The sequence below is a fragment of the Aegilops tauschii genome, chromosome 7, assembly GCF_002575655.3.
Source record: "Aegilops tauschii subsp. strangulata cultivar AL8/78 chromosome 7, Aet v6.0, whole genome shotgun sequence".
NCBI lineage: Eukaryota > Viridiplantae > Streptophyta > Magnoliopsida > Poales > Poaceae > Aegilops > Aegilops tauschii.
The window spans coordinates 56,284,307-56,300,860 of record NC_053041.3 but is presented as its reverse complement, the minus strand read 5'-3'; the positions used below and the strand labels follow the sequence as shown (position 1 = coordinate 56,300,860).

Genomic DNA, 16,554 nt, shown 5'->3' with positions numbered 1-16,554 from the left:
TCAAATGCACAAGGGCGACTTTCTATGTTTAGTAGCGTCACGGTCCTTTACACATGAAGGCAACTTTCTATGTGTCAGTGTTTCAGGTCACAGGCACGGTTGTCAAGCCCACAAACGCATTGACCTGTTATTATCCAGAGTCACATTCGTGTCTCTTTGTGTTCCAAATGATTCCGTTGACTCTATCACCAGGAGAGGCACGGTATGGAGGCCCAGAGAGGCATGCTTGCGTTTTACGTGGGGTCACATTCGTGCGTTTATAGCGGAAACCCGCGGCAGTCGCCTCATCTTTGATTCAGTGTTTCGGGTCACAGGCACGGGCATAAAGCGCTCAAAGGCATGGTCGGTGGTATTACATAGAGTCACGCTAGCCTGTGACTCTATCAGACGGAGATGCACGGGCATTTAGCCCACGTAGCTGAACCTTTATCTTACGCACAGCCACGGGCGTTTACTCTGTGAGGCACGGATTGGCCTATATGAGAGACGCGGTTTTTAAAAGCTTATTTTCTTGTATTTAAAAGCACGGACGTGCAGTCCATGGTATGTTATTCGAAAAAGGCGTCGATGTTCATGGCTATCTGTGTTTCAGTGTCAAGGGTCACAAGCACGGGCATACAACCCTCAAAGGTTTTCTAATTATATAGAGTCACACACAGAGGTTTTCTAATTGTATTCCGAATGAGTGGATAGACTCAGTCAGAAGGGGAGGCACGGAAGTCAAGCCCATGGAGGCATGGTTTGTTCTTACCCGGAGTCAAGATTGTGTGATTATTACGGAAACCTAATAGAATCGGGCGACTGTCCGTGTTACAACTATTTTTGTTGTAAGCTTTAAACTCAAATGCACGAACCATCGCCGAACCATCAAGTGTGTCGGTGTTTCAGGTTAGAGGACACCTTCGTGTCTCTTTGTGTTCCAAATGCATCCGTTGACTCTATCACCAGGAGTGGCACGGTCAGTGTGTCAGTGTTTCAGGTTAGAGGACACCTTCGTGTCTCTTTGTGTTCCAAATGCATCCGTTGACTCTATCACCAGGAGTGGCACGGTCAGGATGCTTAGGGAGGCATGTTTGTGTTTTATGTGGAGTCATGTTCGTGCGTTAATTGCAGAAACCCAACGTTTCGACGGGCGTCTCCTCGTATTCGGGTGTGAACACCACGTGGCACCGCTCCAGAAACCCAAGGGTCCGACAGGCGTCTCCTCCGGTGACGCCGCTCTGGCTCGTTGCCCCAGGCCCGGCTCCGGCTATTTAAGCAGGACGGGGTCTCGAAACCCTAGCCACACCCTCTTCCCCGCTCTGCCTGCCGCCAGGCCATCCATTCCTCTTGCTGCTCTCCTTCCTGACCCTCTCCGCCATGGCTGGGCAGGAGGAGACTACTGCGGAACCCCGTGTCTAGACACTGGAGGGGGTCAAGGCTGGCCAGGGTTCCTCATATGTAAGTTCACTCTGCTTCTGCTTCATTGCTTTTTTCTTTCCTTCGACTACTTGATTTAGTTGTGAAACGTGAATAAGCCAGACGGAATCTCGAAACCCTAGCCACATCCCCTTCCTCCTTTTATCCGCCTCCAGGCCATCCACTCCTCTTGCTGTTCTCTACCCTGACACTCTCCGCCATGGCTGTGCAGGATGACACTACTCCAGAGCGCCGTGTCCAGACGCAGGAGGAGATCTCGGCTGGCGAGGCTTCCTCATCTGTAAGTTCACTCTGCTTCCGTTTCATTCATTTTTTCTTTCTTTCGGCTACCCGATTTAGTTGTGAAACGTGGATCATTGTGGTTAGCTTCATCCTAAGTTGATGATAGTGTGTCCTGCCATCAATCTGACACGTTCTCTTTTGTCCAGGTGAAGAACCGGCTCGAGACTACGGAAGCTCACCTCTTGAAGATCGTGGAGATATCCATGAGGTTGTACGATCTTATGGATGAGAAGGCAAAGGCGAAGCTCAAACTTCAGTACGACAAGCTCAAGCTGGATACATACGTTATGATAAAAGAGATCAAGGAACTTCCGGCCCAGCTACCCTGATCATTGTATCTGAAGCTATTAAGCAGTGGACTAAAAGTTCTTATTTTGTCTTGCATTACCTCGTTGGCAGTAACTTTGATAACAAACGTGTTTTGGTTTCCTGGGTCACGGTCATTCCAAGTTTATGGATACATATGTGAACATTAACGTAATGGCCGATTCGAGAGGCACTGTTTTTAAAAGCACGGGCATGAAGTCTCTACAGCCAAGGTTCTTTGTACCAACTAGAGTCATGTCTTGTGCACACATGAAGGCATGGACGTTCCTGCCTTTCTTTGTTTTAGTGTATCGGGTCACACAGGCACGGGCATGAAGCGCTCAAAGGCATTGTCGGTGGTATTACATAGAGTCACGCTAGCCTGTGACTCTATCAGACGGAGATGCACGGGCGTTTAGCCCACAGAGCTGAACCTTTGTCTTACGCACAGCCACGGGCATTTGCTCTGTGAGGCTCGGAATGGCCTATGTGAGGACGCTGTTTTAAAATCTTATTTCCTTGTATTTAAAAGCTTGGACGTGAACTCCCTACGGACACGGTTCCGTATTGAGTTGCGTCACACTTCTTTCTTGATGTTACGTATATTATTCGATACAAAAGGCGTGGATGTTCGTGGCTGTCTGTATGTCATTGTTTCATAGTGAAGCACGGGCACAGTAATTTGCGAAGCTAGCGATGGCACGCTTTTAAACAAAGCACAAGCACAGTGGTTCCACGACAAGCACGTCTCGATTTACAGAAACAACATTGTCGTGGTTCTACAGGACGCTATGTTCTAGGCTGTGCAGCATGCATGTTTCCAACCAAACGTTCACCATAGGGTCATTGACATACACAGAGGAAGTTTCGTGCAGTGATAACAGACGCACAGTCTTACAGGTACAAGAGGCACGAGGAGGCATGTTGATTAACATCATCAGAAATGAAACAGATTATACATGCGCACGCATATAGAGAGATGCATAAAAAGTGGACTACAAGAGATAAACTAAGTTGGTAATAGTAAATGATCGATGGTATTAATTAATAATGGAACTTAACGACAGACATACAATATTAGACTCAAAATTACAGTAGAACACACACAGTAAATAGAAGTCTTGCTCATGACAGATCGACCGGGTCACTGAAAACTCAAAAGTAGTAGTAGCTAGCATAAATATATAGAACTTGCCTCCAAGCATGTGGGATGTGGCTTGCAGCAAATGAACGGAGAGCCAAGACAATGACCTAATCAAGGCGCCCGGGCTTGTGCCCTTGATGGTCCAGAGGTTGGACGGGAAGTGGGGGCGGCGTCGGCGAGGTGGATGTGCTCCTGAACGAGCTTCGCCAAAGTCTGCCTGTGGTCGAAGTAGGCCGCCATGGTCGCCTCGTGGACGGCGCTACAGGTGTCCTCGTAAACAATCTGTCCATAGATCTGGCTGAACTTGTCGATGTCGTCATGCATGATGAGGCGCTGCGCGGCGAGAGCGACCTCCAGGTGGTCCTCCGGCGGCGTACCGATCGGGAGCTGCAAGGCCATCAGCGCGCGGAAGAGATCGTTCCCATGGAGGCTGGCGAGCCGGGTCGCGGAAGCCGAGGTGGACGCTCGGCCTTTACGGAGGCGACGCATGGAATGGAGGCGAGCAGTCAGGTCCTTCACCTTGCTGTTGGCAAAGCTGAACTTATGGATGAAGTCTTCCAGTGCACCCTTGAGCCAGGCGGCGAAGCTGGCGTTGAAGAAGGAACGCGCCGTGGCAGACATGAGCAGCCCCTGGAGGCGCTGCAGTGCGTTGGGCTGCGGGTTTCTCTCCCTGACCAACTCGATAAGACGTATGGTGGTCGCCTGAATTGCCTCCATGGCAGATCTCTCACCGTCTCGCTCTTGCTCTGATGGCCAGGTAGTTGGATCGGAGTAGAAGAAGATGGAGGGTGAGCCGTGGTGAGAGAGTTGCGTGCTCTATACAGGAGGGTGTCGCTAGCTGCTAATTTGCGAAGCTAGCGACGACCCGCTTTTAAACAAAGCACAAGCATAGTGGTTCCACGACAAGCACGTCTCGATTTGCAAAACCAGCACTATCGTGGTTCTACAAGACGCTATGTTCTAGACTGTGCAGCATGTTTCCATCCAAACGTTCACCACAAAGTCACGGACATACACAAAGTAAGTGCCATGCAGTGATAACAGACGCATAGTCTTACAGGCACAAGAGGCACGAGCGAATCTATATTGTAAAATATTTCAGCTAACGAGTTATTTGGAGAGGCACGGCCATCACATCACACGTGACTGCGTCTTCCAGATGATTCTAGTCGCTCGCTCTATTCACGAAAGGAAATCCAAACTTACAAATGGTGCACAAAAACATGAAAACTTGATAGTTTTTTGAGCTTGTGAGTTGCTTCACAGCTGAAGAGCACAAAAACAAGTTCCTGACAACCTTACAGACAGTGCATAAAGTACAAGCTGGAAATCCAAACTGGAAAGCACGGAACAACACCTATCTCTAACAGCCGGATAACCGTTTTCAACAATCACAGGTCAATGGATCCGGCAAATCCATGATTGGACACTGGTTTGTCCAGATGTGTACTTTAAATCCAAGTTCATATGCCTACAATACCCTGACAATATAAGACAAGAACGTCTAGAAGCCTTGTTGCCCCATTGAAGCACCTCTTCTTGACGTTCATAAAATCCTTCAGTGATGTTGTCTGGGGGGGAGAGAAACTTAAGCCTCATAGTCCTTAACTCCTTTGCATTCAGAACAAAGAACGTTGCAAATTCAATCTTTTTCTTGCAGTGTACATATTTTTCCAGCGTTACTGTCTTCAGACGAATGTCATGCTGTTTGAGAAACGCCAGGTGCTTGTGGCGCCACATGTTTGTTACACCTTACTTGCGGCATACTCCTCCCTGAAAATGCATGAAGAGTGAGAATACTCGAGGACTACAAGGGGAAAGAGAGGCCTCCAATATAGTACACTATGCATTGTATGTGCTTTCAATGCGTCTGGAAACCGTTACCTCGATAAACAAGTTCTCTAGGCTAGAAAAGCATCGCATCGTAGCAACAACCTTGTTCAGATTTAATGACATGTGGATAAGCAGGGTCTTCACAGATTGAACCGCCATTGATAGGCTGACTACAGACAAAGCCTGCTGAAGGAAATATGCCCTAGAGGCAATAATAAAGTTATTATTTATTTCCTTATATCATGATAAATGTTTATTATTCATGCTAGAATTGTATTAACCGGAAACATAATACATGTGTGAATACATAGACAAACAGAGTGTCACTAGTATGCCTCTACTTGACTAGCTCGTTGATCAAAGATGGTTAAGTTTCCTAGCCATTGACATGGGTTGTCATTTGATTAACGAGATCACATCATTAGGAGAATGATGTGATTGACTTGACCCATTCCGTTAGCTTAGCACTCGATCGTTTAGTATGTTGTTATTGCTTTCTTCATGACTTATACATGTTCCTATGACTATGAGATTATGCAACTCCCGTTTACCGGAGGAACACTTTGTGTGCTACCAAACGTCACAACGTAACTGGGTGATTACAAAGGTGCTCTACAGGTGTCTCCAAAGGTACTTGTTGGGTTGGCGTATTTCGAGATTAGGATTTGTCACTCCGATTGTTGGAGAGGTATCTCTGGGCCCACTCAGTAATACACATCACTATAAGCCTTGCAAGCATTGTGACTAATGAGTTAGTTGCGGGATGATGTATTACGGAACGAATAAAGAGACTTGCCGGTAACGAGATTGAACTAGGTATCGAGATACGGACGATCGAATCTCGGGCAAGTAACATACCGTTGACAAAAGGAACAACGTATGTTGTTATGCGGTTTGACCGATAAAGATCTTCGTAGAATATGTAGGAACCAATATGAGTATCCAGGTTCCGCTATTGGTTATTGACCAGAGAGGTGTCTCGGTCATGTCTACATAGTTCTCGAACCCGTAGGGTCCGCACGCTTAACGTTACGATGACAGTTTTATTATGAGTTTATGTATTTTGATGTACCGAAGGAGTTCAGAGTCCCGGATGAGATCGGGGACATGATGAGGAGTCTCGAAATGGCCGAGACGTAAAGATCGATATATTGGACGACTATATTCGGACTTCGGAAAGGTTCCGAGTGATTCGGGTATTTTTCGGAGTACCGGAGAGTTACGGGAATTCGTATTGGGCCTTAATGGGCCATACGGGAAAGGAGAGAAAGGCCCCAAAGGGAGGCCGCACCCCTCCCCAGGGACTAGTCCGAATTGCACTCGGGAGGGGGGGGCGCCCCCTTCCTTCTTTCTCCTTCATCCTTCCCTTTTCCTACTCCAACAAGGAAAGGAGGAGTCCTACTCCCGGTGGGAGTAGGACTCCCCCCTTGGCGCGCCCTCCTCCTTGGCCGGCCGCCTCCCCCTTGCTCCTTTATATACGGGGGCAGGGGGGCACCCCATAGACACACAATTGATCAACGATCTTTTAACCGTGTGCGGTGCCCCCCTCCACCATATTACACCTCGATAATATCGTAGCGGTGCTTAGGCGAAGCCCTACGTCGGTAGAACATCATCATCGTCACCACGCCGTCGTGCTGACGAAACTCTCCCTCAACACTCGGCTGGATCGGAGTTCGAGGGACGTCATCGAGTTGAACGTGTGCTGAACTCGGAGGTGTCGTGCGTTCGGTACTTGATCGGTCGGATCGTGAAGACGTACGACTACATCAACCGCGTTGTGTTAACGCTTCCGCTTTTGGTCTACGAGGGTACGTGGACAATACTCTCCCCTCTCGTTGCTATGCATCACCATGATCTTGCGTGTGCGTAGGAAATTTTTTGAAATTACTACGTTCCCCAACAGTGGTATCAGAGCCTGGTTTTATGCGTTGATGTTATATGCACGAGTAGAACACAACTGAGTTGTGGGCGATATAAGTCATACTGCTTACCAGCATGTCATACTTTGGTTCGGCGGTATTGTGAGATGAAGCGGCCCGGACCGACATTACGCGTACGCTTACGCGAGACTGGTTTCACCGTTGCGAGCACTCGATGCTTAAAGGTGACTGGCGGGTGTCTGTCTCTCTCACTTTAGTTGAACCGAGTGTGGCTACGCCCGGTCCTTGCGAAGGTTAAAACAGCACCAACTTGACAAACTATCGTTGTGGTTTTGATGCGTAGGTAAGAACGGTTCTTGCTAAGCCCGTAGCAGCCACGTAAAAATTGCAACAACAAAGTAGAGGACGTCTAACTTGTTTTTGCAGGGCATGTTGTGATGTGATATGGTCAAGAGATGATGCTATATTTTATTGTATGAGATGATCATGTTTTGTAACCGAGTTATCGGCAACTGGCAGGAGCCATATGGTTGTCGCTTTATTGTATGAAATGCGATCGCCATGTAATTGTTTTACTTTATCACTAAGCGGTAGCGATAGTCGTAAAAGCAATAGTTGGCGAGACGACAACGATGCTACGATGGAGATCAAGGTGTCGCGCCGGTGACGATGGTGATCATGACGGTGCTTCGGAGATGGAGATCACAAGCACAAGATGATGATGGCCATATCATATCACTTATATTGATTGCATGTGATGTTTATCTTTTATGCATCTTATCTTGCTTTGATTGACAGTAGCATTATAAGATGATCTCTCACTAAAATTTCAAGATAAAAGTCCCTGAGTATGCACTGTTGCGAAAGTTCTTCGTGCTGAGACACCACGTGATGATCGGGTGTGATAGGCTCTACGTTCAAATACAACGGGTGCAAAACAGTTGCACACGCGGAATACTCAGGTTAAACATGACGAGCCTAGCATATACAGATATGGCCTCGGAACACGGAGACCGAAAGGTCGAGCGTGAATCATATAGTAGATATGATCAACATAGTGATGTTCACCATTGAAACTACTCCATCTCACGTGATGATCGGACATGGTTTAGTTGATATGGATCACGTGATCACTTAGAGGATTAGAGGGATGTCTATCTAAGTGGGAGTTCTTAAGTAATATGATTAATTGAACTTGAATTTATCATGAACTTAGTCCTGATAGTATTTTGCAAATTATGTTGTAGATCAATAGCTCGCGTTGTTGCTTCCCTGTGTTTATTCTTGATATGTTCCTAGAGAAAAATTATGTTGAAAGATGTTAGTAGCAAGGAAGCGGATTGGATCCGTGATCTGAGGATTATCCTCATTGCTGCACAGAAGAATTATGTCCTTGATGCACCGCTAGGTGACAGACCTATTGCAGGAGCAGATGCAGACGTTATGAACGTTTGGCTAGCTCAATATGATGACTACTTGATAGTTTAGTGCACCATGCTTAACGGCTTAGAATCGGGACTTCAAAGACATTTTGAACGTCATGGACCATATGAGATGTTCCAGGTGTTGAAGTTAATATTTCGAGCAAATACCCGAGTTGAGAGATATGAAGTCTCCAACAAGTTCTATAGCTAAAAGATGGAGGAGAATAGATCAGGCAGTGAGCATGTGCTCAGATTGTCTGGGTACTACAATCGCTTGAATCAAGTGGGAGTTAATCTTCCAGATAAAATAGTGATTGACAGAATTCTCTAGTCACCATCACCAAGTTAGTAGAACTTCGTGATGAACTATAGTATGCAAGGGATGACGAAAGTAATTCCCGAGCTCTTCGTGATGCTGAAATCGACGAAGGTAGAAATCAATAAAAACATCAAGTGTTGATGGTTGACGAGACAACTAGTTTCTAGAAAAGGGCAAAGGGAAGAAGGGGAATTTCAAGAAGAACGGCAAGCAAGTTGCTGCTCAAGTGAAGAAGCCTAAGTCTGGTCCTAAGCCTGAGACTAAGTGCTTCTACTGCAAAGGGACTGGTCAGTGGAAGCGGAACTACCCCAAGTATTTGGTGGATAAGAAGGATGGCAAAGTGAACAAAGGTATATTGGATATACATGTTATTGATGTGTACTTACTAGTGTTTATAGCAACCCCTCAGTATTTGATACTGGTTCAGTTGCTAAAGAGTAGTAACTCGAAACGGGAGTTGCAGAATAAACAGAGACTAGTAAAAGGCGAGGTGACGATGTGTGTTGGAAGTAATTCCAAGATTGATATGATCATCATCGCACACTCCCTATACTTTCGGGATTAGTGTTGAAACTAAATAAGTGTTATTTGGTGTTTGCGTTGAGCATGAATATGATTTGATCATGTTTGTTGCAATACGGTTATTCATTTAAATTAGAGAATAATTGTTGTTCTGTTTACATGAATAAAACCTTCTATGGTCATACACCCAATAAAATGGTTTGTTGGATCTCGATCATAGTGATACACATATTCATAATAATGAAGCCAAAAGATGCAAAGTTAATAATGATAGTGCAACTTATTTGTGGCACTGCCGTTTAGGTCATATTGGTGTAAAGCGCATGAAGAAACTCCATACTGATGGGATTTTGGAATCACTTGATTATGAATCACTTGATGCTTGAGAACCGTGCCTCATGGGCAAGATGACTAAAACGCCGTTCTCCGGAACTATGGAGAGAGCAACAGATTTGTTGGAAATCATACATACAGATGTATGTGGTCCGATGAATATTGAGGCTCGTAGTAGGTATCATTATTTTCTGACCTTCACAGATGATTTGAGCAGATATGGGTATATCTACTTAATGAAATAGAAGTCTAAAACATTTGAAAAGTTCATATAATTTCAGAGTGAAGCGGAAAATCATCGTAACAAGAAAATAAAGTTTCTAGAATCTGATCGTGGAGAAGAGTATTTGAGTTACGAGTTTGGCCTTCAGTTAAAACAATGTGAAATAGTTTTCACTACTCACGCCACCTGGAACACCACGGTGTAATGGTGTGTCCGAACATCGTAACCGTACTTTATTAGATATGGTGCGATATATGATGTCTCTTACCGATCTACCACTATTGTTTTGGGGTTATGCATTAGAGACAGCTGCATTCACGTTAAATAGGGTACCATCTAAATCCGTTGAGACGACATCTTATGAACTGTGGTTTGGCAAGAAACCAAAGTTTCGTTTCTTAAAGTTTGGGGTTGCGATGCTTATATGAAAAAGTTTCATCCTGATAAGCTCAAACCCAAATCGGAGAAATGTGTCTTCATAGGATACCCAAAGGAGACAGTTGGCTACACCTTCTATCACAGATCCGAAGGCAAGACATTCGTTGCTAAGAATGGATCCTTTCTAGAGAAGGAGTTTCTCTCGAAAGAAGTGAGTGGGAGGAAAGTAGAACTTGATGAGGTAACTGTACCTGCTCCCTTATTGGAAAGTAGTTCATCACAGAAATCTGTTCCGGTGAATCCTACACCAATTAGTGAGGAAGTTAATGATGATGATCATGTAACTTCAGATCAAGTTACTACCAAACCTCGTAGGTAAACCAGAGTGAGATCCACACCAGAGTGGTACGGTAAACCAGAGCGAGCCATTGAGATTAAATGGATCTTCAAGAGGAAGACAGACAGTGATAGTAGTGTTACTGTCTACAAAGCTAGAATTGTCGCAAAAAGGTTTTCGACAAGTTCAAGGTGTTGACTACGATGAGAGTTTCTCACTCGTATCTATGCTTAAGTCTGTCTGAATCATGTTAGCAATTGCCGCATTTTATGAAATATGGCAAATGGATAAACAAAACTGCATTCCTTAATGGATTTATTAAAGAAGAGTTGTATATGATGCAACCAGGAGGTTTTGTCAATCCTAAAAGTGCTAACAAAATATGCAAGCTCCAGCGATCCATCTATGGACTGGTGCAAGCATCTCGGAGTTGGAATATACGCTTTGATAAGTTGATCAAAGAATATAGTTTTATACAGACTAGCGGTGAAGCCTGTATTTACAAGAAAGTGAGTGGGAGCACTACAGCATTTCTGATAAGTATATGTCAATGACATATTGTTGATCGGAAATAATGTAGAATTATTCTGCAAAGCATAAAGGAGTGTTCGAAAGGAGTTTTTCAAAGAAAGACCTCGGTGAAGCTGCTTACATATTGAGCATCAAGATCTATAGAGATAGATCAAGACGCTTGATAAGTTTTTTCAATGAGTACATACCTTAACAAGACTAGTAGAACGCCCGTGCGTTGCAACGGGCTGTCTTAGCGACTTATTTTTTTACCAGCGCTCTCCTTTTCTTCCCTTCATTCTCCCCCAAATAAAAATGTTTCTTGGAATGATACGTAAAACATGTTTATCAAAGAATATTTCTGAAACATATTCGACATGAAAGTTATGGTGCCTGACAAATTGGAAACAAACTTATGGTGACTTACCACCAAATCTCATTGATATTTTAGAACATAGTTATCCTATCAAAAGTGACTTATTTTCACCCTTTAGCCACAATGGCTTTTGGATTTAATATATAAACAGTAGGAGCCTCTCCTGCTGTTCCCATTGCTAAAAAAATAGTTATCCTATCGACGTGTACATGCAAGTCTCTCTCTCTCTCCCCTCCCCCTCCCCCTTCCCTTCTCCCTCCCCCTCTCTCCCTCCCCCTGCCCCTCTCCCCCTCCCCCTCTCTCCCTCTCTCTCCCTCTCTCTCTCCCCCTCCCCCCCCTCCCCCTCCCTCTCCCTCTCTCTCTCTCTCTCCCTCTCTCTCCCTCTCCCTCTCCCTCTCCCTCCCCTCCCCTCCCCCTCTCTCTCCCCCTCCCCCTCCCCCTCTCTCGCTCTCGCGCTCTCTCTCTCTCTCCCTTCCCCTCCCCCCCCCTCTCTCTCTCTCTCTCTCTCTCTGCCCCTCCTCCCTCCCACTCCCTCTCCCTCTCCCTCTCCCTCCCTCTCTCTCTCCCTCTCCCTCCCCCTCCCCCCTCCCTCTCTCTCCCTCCCCCTCGCTCGCTCTCCCTCCCTCCCCCTCCCCCTCCCCTCCCCCTCGCTCCCCCTCTCTCTCTCCCCCTCCCCCTCGCTCGCTCTTCGTCTCTCTCCCCCCTCCCCCTCCCCCTCTCTCGCTCCCCCTCTCTCGCTCCATCTCTCCCTCCCCCTCCCCTCCCCCTCGCTCGCTCTCCCTCTCTCTCTCTCCCCCTCTCCCTCCCCCTCACCCTCCCCCTCGCTCGCTCTCCCTCTCTCTCTCCCCCTCCCCCTCCCCCTCTCTCGCTCTCTCTCTCTCCCTCTCCCTCTCCCTCCCCCTCTCTCTCTCCCCCTCCCCCTCCCCCTCCCCTCCCGCTCCCTATCCCTCCCCCTCCCCCTCCCCTCCCGCTCCCTATCCCTCCCCCTCTCTCCCTCCCCCTCCCCCTCCCCTCCCCTCTCTCTCCCTCCCCTTCCCCTCCCCCTCTCTCGCTCTCGCTCTCTCTCTCTCCCTTCCCCTCCCCCTCCGCTTCTCTCCCTCTCGCTCTCTCTCCCTCTCCCTCTCTCTCCCTCCCTCCCTCCCTCCCTCTCAATCTTTATAGTAAGCACCTCCGCCTTATACCCAAGGGCGATGTGCCTATCACCATCCCATTGCTCCTTTCACTTCTTCCTCATCACGCATCACATAGTCCTCACAAGACAACAACGAAGCATTCAATCATCAAGCCAATATGGAGTGCATTATCAAGCATAGCTTTCCTATTGATAGAAACAAGAAGAAGATGGTATACATGCCATTTATAGGATCCAAATGATACAATAATTATCATAAGTTAGTTGTCTCCGTTAATATTCTTTCATGAAACATACTCTCTCGTCCGGAATTATTGTAGGAGAAATGGATGTATCTAGACATATTTTAGTTCTAGATACATCCATTTTTGTCCATTTCTGTGACAAGTATTTCCATATGGAAGGTACAAAATACTTTGCATCTTTGGAACTCAATAGCTAATTAGCCAACGACACCTATGGATCTCAGGCTTGATTCATCTGAAGACTGCATCCAAACTCACATTCTTGTTAAAAAATAGAATTGAGCTCCCATAGATTAGAAGTGGCTCTAGATGTTTGGATCACCATTGAGTTTTTCTTTCTATGTCGGCTGGAAAGGGCGACAGCCATATGAGATTGAAGAGTTCTTGAGATCAATAAGCTGCCTGATTAAATCCACCTTAGCAGCTAACAGACGCACCCAAGAAACTTGAAATATATTTCTTTGCCACAGGGCAAGATAATGGACTCGGGCTCACAGGAAAAGATGGCATTGTGTATTTTTCTAATTATACCGCATTGTGTATGACAATGCGGAATAAGCTATTTGATCTATCACTGATTGATCGGATCATGCCAGATATTGTCTTCTTTCTCCTGGCAGAGTGGTTTCGGGGGGCTGGTTTTAAGCTTTCTAATACTCCTTTTATCTCCTCTTTGTCCTATACACACATGAATCAAGAAATGAAAATCAATTGAATTTGGAGGAAGCAATGATATTGGTATGTTAAATAACGACACAGTAAAGTTTCACGTGCCTTAGATTGAAAAACAACATAAAGCCTCGAATAGCCCATACGTTCGCATATTGTGAAAAGAGGCACCCTCATGCTTGCATTACCTCATAGCATTGTTTTTATACTCATTCAGACAGATGGTTGCAATAACCGACCAAAAAGATCCAATTTTTTCCTGAAACATAATAGAAACGCTGTCGGCTTTCTGATCTTTACCTGGAAAACAAATCTGAAATGTCATTTTAAATAGGGTCACCTACATCATTTTCTAATGAATATATGGGCGGCTCGTCCGCTTAAAATGTATAGAAATTCTAGAGAAAAACCAAGCATCTGTACCTGAAGGTGTGTACGAATCTTAGAAAGTTTTCAAGTTCGTGTACTTGGACATGGTCGTTGGTATTGTAGACTGTCAGGCCATCCAAGTTCATCAGCTTCAGAACCCCCTTTTGTGTCACATCTGCAAGTGTTGGATGCCATGATAAAAGCAATGACATTCTGGTCGTTGGTCGCCCACTGAATGTTTTCACTGTAGCAATGCATCCTTTAATCTTTCGCACGCTGGCTGCTTCCATATTTGGAGCTGGTAAAATGATTAAAAAGGGACTGTTATGAACAATAGAAGTAAGTCCATATAAATAACTAAAGAATAGAGTACTATTTCTTTTATTTAAGATATATAATGTCCAGGTTGTTAGTAGTTGAAATCATGCATTGCACAAGATACCTGTTCAAGTATTTGTTCGAATCGACAATTAAGAAGGTCTGAAGACAAGTTTACCTCTCACATCTACCAACATAGGCTGCCAAACAAGGAACCAATAGATATGAAACATCAAGATGCCGGATTTATTCATCTCCACACTGATTTTTTCTAGCTCATTTGCTGCTTCTTTATTGTACCAGATCAGTTGCTGATTAGATAATATAATCTTCATCAGCCTTCTTTTGTAACACCTAGAAACAACATGCATGTCTGGATGAATGTCCTAAAACGAAAACAAATGCTCCAAGCAAGTCTTGGGTGCAGACCTGATTTTATATGTACATAAACGAAACAACGGCAAGCGGGTGAATATTGCAAGAAAGCTCAGAATTCATTCATGTTATTTTCTTTCACTGGTTGGACATATATTAGTCTACCAATCTGCAGGAGAAAACACACATGAGTATATATACTAACAATGTATATCAAGATCAAGGGAGGAAACCAAATATTAGACGCTGCCATTGCTCCCTTTTCAACTGTTTACAAGCTGAGGTCAACTGTTTACAATCTGTATAACATCCAGGTCAATTTTTGACCAATTATTGCAACATAAACATTATTGAGTACACAAAGGGCCCCCTCCCCCTCGCACGCTCTCCCTCTCTCTCTCCCCCTCCCCCTCCACCTCGCTCGCTCTCCCTCTCTCTTCCCCCCTCCCCCTCCCCCTCTCTCGCTCTCTCTCTCCCTCTCCCGCTCCCTCCCCCTCCCCCTCCCCTCCCCCCCTCTCTCTCTCCCCTCCCCCTCCCCCTCCCGCTCCCTCTCCCTCTCCCTCCCCCTCTCCCTCCCCTCCCCCACCCCCTCTCTCTCCCTCCCCCTCTCTCGCTCTCGCTCTCTCTCTCTCCCTCCCCCTCCCACTCCCCTTCTCTCCCTCTCGCTCTCTCTCCCTCTCCCTCTCTCTCTCCCTCCCTCCCTCCCTCCCTCTCAATCTTTATAGTAAGCACCTCCGCCTTATACCCAAGGGCGATGTACCTGTCACCATCCCATTGCTCCTTTCACTTCTTCCTCATCACGCATCACATAGTCCTCACAGGACAACAACGAAGCATTCACTCGTCAAGCCAATATGGAGTGCATTATCAAGCGTAGCTTTCCTATTGATAGAAACAAGAGGAAGATGGTATACATGCCATTTATAGGATCCAAATGATACAATAATTATCATAAGTTAGTTGTCTCCGTTAATATTCTTTCATGAAACATACTCTCTCCGTCCGGAATTATTGTAGGAGAAATGGATGTATCTAGACATATTTTAGTTCTAGATACATCCATTTTTGTCCATTTCTGTGACAAGTATTTCCATATGGAAGGTACAAAATACTTTGCATCTTTGGAACTCAATAGCTAATTAGCCAACGACACCTATGGATCTCAGGCTTGATTCATCTGAAGACTGCATCCAAACTCACATTCTTGTTAAAAAATAGAATTGAGCTCCCATAGATTAGAAGTGGCTCTAGATGTTTGGATCACCATTGAGTTTTTCTTTCTATGTCGGCTGGAAAGGGCGACAGCCATATGAGATTGAAGAGTTCTTGAGATCAATAAGCTGCCTGATTAAATCCACCTTAGCAGCTAACAGACGCACCCAAGAAACTTGAAATATATTTCTTTGCCACAGGGCAAGATAATGGACTCGGGCTCACAGGAAAAGATGGCATTGTGTATTTTTCTAATTATACCGCATTGTGTATGACAATGCGGAATAAGCTATTTGATCTATCACTGATTGATCGGATCATGCCAGATATTGTCTTCTTTCTCCTGGCAGAGTGGTTTCGGGGGGCTGGTTTTAAGCTTTCTAATACTCCTTTTATCTCCTCTTTGTCCTATACACACATGAATCAAGAAATGAAAATCAATTGAATTTGGAGGAAGCAATGATATTGGTATGTTAAATAACGACACAGTAAAGTTTCACGTGCCTTAGATTGAAAAACAACATAAAGCCTCGAATAGCCCATACGTTCGCATATTGTGAAAAGAGGCACCCTCATGCTTGCATTACCTCATAGCATTGTTTTTATACTCATTCAGACAGATAGTTGCAATAACCGACCAAAAAGATCCAATTTTTTCCTGAAACATAATAGAAACGCTGTCGGCTTTCTGATCTTTACCTGGAAAACAAATCTGAAATGTCATTTTAAATAGGGTCACCTACATCATTTTCTAATGAATATATGGGCGGCTCGTCCGCTTAAAATGTATAGAAATTCTAGAGAAAAACCAAGCATCTGTACCTGAAGGTGTGTACGAATCTTAGAAAGTTTTCAAGTTCGTGTACTTGGACATGGTCGTTGGTATTGTAGACTGTCAGGCCATCCAAGTTCATCAGCTTCAGAACCCCCTTTTGTGTCACATCT

The 16,554-nt window shown here is 45.3% G+C and overlaps 1 long non-coding RNA gene across 1 annotated transcript; it reads right to left on the bottom strand.

The window, feature by feature from the left end:
• Window positions 1–12,742: 12,742 nt before the first annotated feature.
• On the bottom strand, window positions 12,743–14,600 carry LOC123494684 (uncharacterized). Its single transcript, XR_006666121.2, has 5 exons — window positions 14,452–14,600; window positions 14,201–14,376; window positions 13,759–14,002; window positions 13,441–13,635; window positions 12,743–13,344 (listed from the first exon to the last, which is right to left on the bottom strand). It is a non-coding gene; the product is annotated as an uncharacterized lncRNA (long non-coding RNA).
• Between the last annotated feature and the right edge of the window lie 1,954 nt (window positions 14,601–16,554).